At 44.0% G+C, this 6,460-nt stretch overlaps 2 protein-coding genes across 3 annotated transcripts in view; one reads left to right on the forward strand and one right to left on the reverse strand.

The window, feature by feature from the left end:
• The window catches only part of LOC132139432 (dmX-like protein 1), a 244,292-nt gene that overhangs the window by 208,314 nt on the left and 29,518 nt on the right, over positions 1-6,460 (reverse strand). The gene's annotated exons all lie outside the window — the stretch shown is intronic.
• Positions 1-6,460, forward strand: part of LOC132139430 (transmembrane emp24 domain-containing protein 7-like) — a 39,568-nt gene that overhangs the window by 27,588 nt on the left and 5,520 nt on the right. The gene's annotated exons all lie outside the window — the stretch shown is intronic.

Raw genomic sequence — 6,460 nt, forward strand, 5'->3', positions numbered from 1 at the left:
TTTGATTGATCGTTTTATGGCATAGAAAGCCCTCTGAGCTTTCTCTTTGAGTTCATTCACAGCCAAAGTAAAGTTACCAGTTGGAGTTATTTTCAGGCCGAGGTAGGTGTATGCTTTTGTGCTCTCAATGGTTCTGTGTGAGAGTGTGAATGTGTGTGTTGGTCCCTGAGATCTGGAGCGTTTCTGGAACATCATGACTCTAGTCTTCTGGAGGTTGACGGTCAGGGCCCAGGACTGACAGTAATCCTCCAGCAGATCCAGGCCGTCCTGAAGCCCTTGTTTAGTGGGCGACAGGAGGACCAGGTCGTCTGCGTAGACACTTGATCTCTGTGTCGTGGAGAGTGAGACCTTGAAAGGGAGCATGTTCTAACATATTGGCCAATTGGTTGATGTAAATGTTGAAGAGGGTGGGGCTTAAACTGCATCCCTGTCTCACTCCGCGCCCCTGGGGGAAAAATTCGGTTCTTTGGTTTCCAATTTTGACAGCGCATTGGCTGGCTGTGTACATCGATTTGATCAAATCATAGAATTTCCCCCTACTCCACTGTCGATAAGCTTTAGGTATAATCCTTCGTGCCAGATTGAATCAAATGCTTTCTTGAAATCAACGAAACAAGCAAAAATTTGTTCTTTGTTTTGATGTACATATTTGTCAATTAGTGTTTGTAATGTAAAAATGTGATCGGATGTGCGACATTTTGGAAGAAAGCCAATTTGGGATTTACTCAAGGCATTGTGCTTCATAAGGAAGTGTAAAAGTCTGGCGTTTAAGATGCTGCAGAGAACCTTCCCCAGGTTACTGTTCACACAGATGCCTCGGTAGTTGTTGGGGTCTAGTTTGTCTCCGCTCTTGTGGATGGGGCTGATGAGGCCCTGGTTCCAGATCTCAGGGAAGAACCCTACACACAGAACATCATTGAACAGTTTGAGCATGGCCAGTCTGAAGCTTTGCTCTGTGTGTTTCAGCATCTCGTTCAGGATGCTGTCTACACCACAGGCTTTCTTGGACTCAAGGACTCCTAATTTTTCTTCCAATTCTTTCATTGTTATGGGGAAATCTAAAGGGTTTTGGTTTGTTTTAATTGATCTTTCCAAATTGTCTAGTTTATTAATTATTTCATTTTGATTAGAATTTTGAATTTCAGTTGGGGTGTATAATTCCTGGAAGTGGTTTTTCCACTTCTCCCCATCTTGGATTGCCAGAACTTCTTGATTTGGTTTGTATAGCAATTTCCATTTATCCCAAAATTTGTGTGAGTTTATAGATTTTTCAATTTCTTCAAACTGGCTTTGCAGAAACTGTGCTTTTTTCCGCCGGAGTGTGGCTTTATACTGTTTTAGTGCCTCACAGTAAAGAAGGCGGAGGTCCGGATTATCTGGTTGTCTGTGTTTTTGATTTGATAAGTTTCTGAGGTTTTTTCTCAGAGCCTTACAGTCCAAATCAAACCATTTGTCAGTATCTAAATATTTTTTCTTTGGTTTAACAATTGCCAAATTACTTTTTTGTGCTGTTTTGTAGAATATGTTGTTTAGGTCTTGTACTTCCTGATTGATGCCAAATTGGTTTTTGGGGTATTCCTGTATTTGGAATGAATGTATGAGGGATTGTATTTCTGAAGATTCGACGGCAGTGCTGTAATTACTGGCACTGGTTTCTGTCCATTTGAAAGACATTATTTTGCTCATTTGATATGGGGTCCTAATTGGTTGGGGTGATGTTTCAGATTGCTTTATATAGAGGATGATTTGGCTGTGGTCTGAGAAAGGTTTGAGGGGTTTGACTGTGAATGCTCTCAGAGAGGAAAGCTGGAGATCTGTGATGGTATAGTCTACAGTGCTGTTCCCCAGAGCTGAGCTGTAGGTGTATCGGCCGAGCGAGTCCCCTCGCAGTCTCCCGTTGACGATGTACAGAGCCAGTCCTCGGCAGAGCTGCAGCAGCTGCCGTCCGTGAGCGTTCACGGTTTCATCACAGTTTTGTCTGCTGGGGTGAGAAGGGAATAAGTGGTTATTGCCTGTGATGAATCTGCTACCGTGCGATTCGATGAAATCTAATTCTGCTCCTGTTCTGGCGTTTAGATCGCCCATAAGCAGCACATTTCCCCGGGCCTGGAAATGGCTGATTTCTCTCTCTATGTTCTGGAAAGTTTCCTCTTGGAAATACGGAGACTCGAGGGGTGGAATGTAAACTGCACAAAGGAAAACAGGCTTAGATGCTGATATCATTCCTTTTTGTATTTTAAGCCACAAGTGATGTTGTTCTTTTTTTATTAGTTCTATGGGCAGTTCAGATTTAATCCATATTATCATCCCTCCCGAGTCTCTCCCTTGTGTGACTGATGAGAGTTTGACGGATGGTAATATTATCTCTCTGTATCCTGAGGGACAGCTAGTGAACGCATCTCCTCTGCACCAGGTTTCCTGTAAGATGATCACATCTAGGTCTTGTAGTTCTTTCATAAAATCAGAATGTCTACTTTTTAGGCCAAAGACTGAGGAGTTTAGACCTTGAATATTCCACGTAGAAAAACTAAGTGATTTCATCGTAAACTTTTAAATTAATGTGTATGGTTTGTTTGCTATTTTGAGAAAAAAGAAATGATGCAAAATTACTACAGATTAAAATTAGAAGAATGAAAGATGTGATTAAGGTTGTGGTAGAAACTCAAAACATCAACAATTCCATATTAAATGTACATTAATACCACAGAATAATAGTTTTTTTGTTTACCACTGTCCACTGTGTGTTAGTAGGTGAGAGCAGATGATACTCAGCATGTGTTGGATGTTGTGGAGTTCAGCGTTAGGGTGGTCTGCTCCTCCGCTGACAGCTTGGGCGTAGCTCATTCTGCCTGGCTGGGCCGGGCTCTGCTGTGGACGGGCTTCAGCTGCTGGAGCTGTGGGGCTGTTGTAGAGCGGTCTCTGTCTGTAGGGGTCCTGTCTGGGTGCTGGAGCTCCGGGCGGTGGACCTCTGGGTGGAGGTCCGGTCGGGGCTCTAGATGAGCTGTGGACTGGGATGTAGTTTGCTGGAGTGTGTCTCGATGGATTGGCTGGGTTAGGGCTGGTTCTGCTCCTGGTTCTGGTCTGGTTGGTCCTGTATAGAGTGACATCTTTGAGTCTCTTTGCGAGGATATGTACCAGGTTCTTATAAAGGTGGACGTGGTCGTATAGACATTCAGTGTCCAGGTCTGGATGGTGGGCCAAGTGGATGTTGGGCAGGAGGGCACAATGTCTAGAGATTCTGGAGTTTATTTTATTAATTGTGTTGGGATGGAAATCTTTCCTCTGAAGTAAAGTGGACAGGATGATTTTGGAGTTGGGGAAGGTTTCTCTAGCTTTATCCACGACGGCTCTGAGGGAGTTCGACACTCGGTCCTGCTGGCTCCGCAGGTCGTTGGTGCCCGTGTGGATGATGATGTGGCTGGGCCGGCCTAGCTGGGACTCTGTCAGGAGCTCCAGGGCTTTGTCAGTGGTGGGACACCAGAGTTTAACAGCTCTGTGCTGGGGGAACAGTTTCTTTACATCGATGAATTTGCCATTTGAATCGATGAGTAGAGCTATTTCGGGTTCCTCTGTGCTGGCTGGTGCTGGGCTGCTGTGAGACGAGGGCTGCTGTGTTGAGGAGTCTGGCAGGGGGCGCTGTGACGGCTGCGAGCGGGCTGGGTTGGGATTCTCTGCGCTGTGGGCTGGGTGTTGACTCCCTGTGTTCGGCGACTCTGGGCTGGAGGGCAGTGTTTGAGCTCTGTGGGTCTGCTCTGGCTCTTCTCTGGCCAGGAGGAGCTCTCTCAGCTGCTCTCTCAGGGCCTGGATCTCGCTGCGCTGCTGCTCTCTCTCCTCCTGGATCTCTCTCAGCTGCTGCCTCATCTCTGCTGTGGACTGCTCTCTGTCCTCTAGCTGGAGTCTCAGGGCGGTCAGCTCACACTGATAGCTGTCCTTCTCTGTCTGAAGCTACCTCGTCTGCTGTGTGAGGGCTGACAGTCTCTGAGTTAAGAGCTCGGTGTTCTGCTGGAGTTCATTGTGAGCTGCACATGTGTCCGACTGCTGCTGTTTCAGCACAGTTTCTCTGAGCTGCACCATCTCCATCTCTAGCTTGGTGAAGTGCTCCTGTAGGAGAGGGATAGCTCTGAGCAGGGAGGGCGAGATGTGCTCAGCTTCTGCAGGAGTGGGTCTGAGGTCTGAGGTGCTGATCGGTGGATTCTGCTCAGATGACCAGCTTTCAGATAGTACAGCTTTCTCATGTTTCACGATTTCACCTATTGTTCTGTAGTCCGCCTGGAATGTTTTCAGGTCCCCCTGTATCATGACTGTACCATTTTTGTAGATGTTCACGGTCATCACTGTGCTGTCAGGGTCATGCGGTTCTCTGATTTTGACTTTCCAGCCATTACAGATGCCTTCTTTCTTTACAGAGGGGTAATGGTTGATGATGGCTTTATGCCAGGCGCTGGGGTGATCAGAGAAGAAAATGAGGTTGCAGACTTCTCCAGTTTTGAACAGATCTGCAAACAGAGTCTCTGGATTGTTTGTCAGAAGTTTCTGCTTGTAGGTTTTCCTAGCGGTGTCGGATTTCACCTCAGAGGGGTACTGTATGCTGGTGAGGGGGGAGCTCATTTGCATATGGCAGTGGGCTGATTGCAGCTGCTGCTCTGATTGGCTGATTCTCTCTGCCTCAGTTAAATTGATACATTGAGGAATGTCAGAGTGTGGGCTAGCCATAGCTTTAGCTTTTTAGCATTTTTAGCTTATAAAAATATAAAAAGATCAATTTTATGCCCTTATATTTGAAAAAAATAAGCAAAGAGCCAAAAAAAAGGTTTCCAGTGCAATTTTAGTTGTACTCACTGCTAGTGATGCACCGAAATGAAAATTCTTGGCCGAAACCGAAAACCGAAAAAGAGAAAACCAAGGCCGAAAACCGAAACCGAAACACCGAAAGAAATTATGCCAATTATTCCATTGCATTTATTGCTATGACCATGTACTAACTTTACTAAAATTAAGACATTGCAATTGCATAAATTAATATTAAAGTTTCAAAGATAATTACAATTACATAAATTATAAAAAACATAAAAATACATAATTACAAATTATGCAATATTTATTAAGCACATTGCAACAATGCACAGTATAAAATAAAATTCAAACTAAAAATGTATCCCACTCATGTGAATATTAAATAATAATGTACAGGCCTACTGGCCTGCAGAAAGGTTTTAAAATGAACTGTTCTCTCATAAAAACAAAGTGCATTTAGGTCAAGTGCATTTGGAATTGTTCTCTGTAGGACTAGAAAGTGCATTACTTCTCCAGTAGGCAAGACTGTTATCACTTCTGGGGATGGGGACTTCAGACAGATAACCATCTAGCTGTTGAGCAGTTGAGCTTGTCATCTGCCTGACATTTGAGAAATATTTGAGAAAATTATTTATGCCCTGCCCCTATTTAAATACACTGTTTTATCAAATTAAAGCAGAAATCTAGCAGAAAATCTAGCAGAAATATGGCTACAATCTGATATTATGTATGTATATGTATATATATGTGTGTGTGTGTATATATATATATATATATATATATATATATAGGCTACTGTAAATAAAATGTCACATATATAGTAGCCTAAGAACTAGAACAATAGCCAATGTATTATTATTTGAGGCACTTTCTTGCAGAATTTCACTGAAAATATCAGACAACGAGGGTGAATGCCAAGAGACGAGTCTTTTTTCCGCGCTCTGATCTGTCTCCTGCGCTTGGCGCTTCTCCGTCTCCACGCGGGTTCTCCGCATCCAGCGCGGCCTGTATCATTTCTCGTGCGCGCTGCCTTATTTCCGCATCCAAGTAATGATCTTTATAACGCGGATCAAGCACATTCGCGATGAAGTGCAGAGGATCCGAAAAGATCTCAGTGAGACGTGTGCTAACAGACTCTATAAGACTGTACCTTTCTTTGTTCTCACTTCGTGGTCCGTCTCAATCTCTTTGTTAGGAGACGCTTTAGTGCTGCGAATAAAGGAATAAGAAGAGAGAGAATGTTCTCACTGGTGTGAAGTGAATGTCGCGGGGAGCTCGTGGTCTGCGCTATGCAGGTGCACGTTCAGGTCGCGGTTTCTGTTTGCGTCATCATCACAACATTTCGGCCGTGTTGTTTCGGTGATAAAAGTCTTTCGGCCAAAAACCGAAAATGCTCTTTTGGGCCATTTTCGGCCGAAAATCTTCGGTGGCCGAATATTCGGTGCATCCCTACTCACTGCTTCTCCCTCTGAGGATAGGTGGTTCTTTTCCTGTTTTAAACTTTCCCTCCAATTTTCCAGCAGGCCTGTTGCTAGAAGTCTGATCTTCTGATCCTCTGCGTTGATTATTTGTGTTTAAAAATGAAAATACTATATTTTCAGAGTTCTTTTCAACATATTTCACGTCTGTATGTGGTATTCTTCTAGATTTTGTAGATTTTCGGTCT

This window comes from Carassius carassius, unplaced genomic scaffold (genome assembly GCF_963082965.1).
Source record: "Carassius carassius unplaced genomic scaffold, fCarCar2.1 SCAFFOLD_70, whole genome shotgun sequence".
NCBI lineage: Eukaryota > Metazoa > Chordata > Actinopteri > Cypriniformes > Cyprinidae > Carassius > Carassius carassius.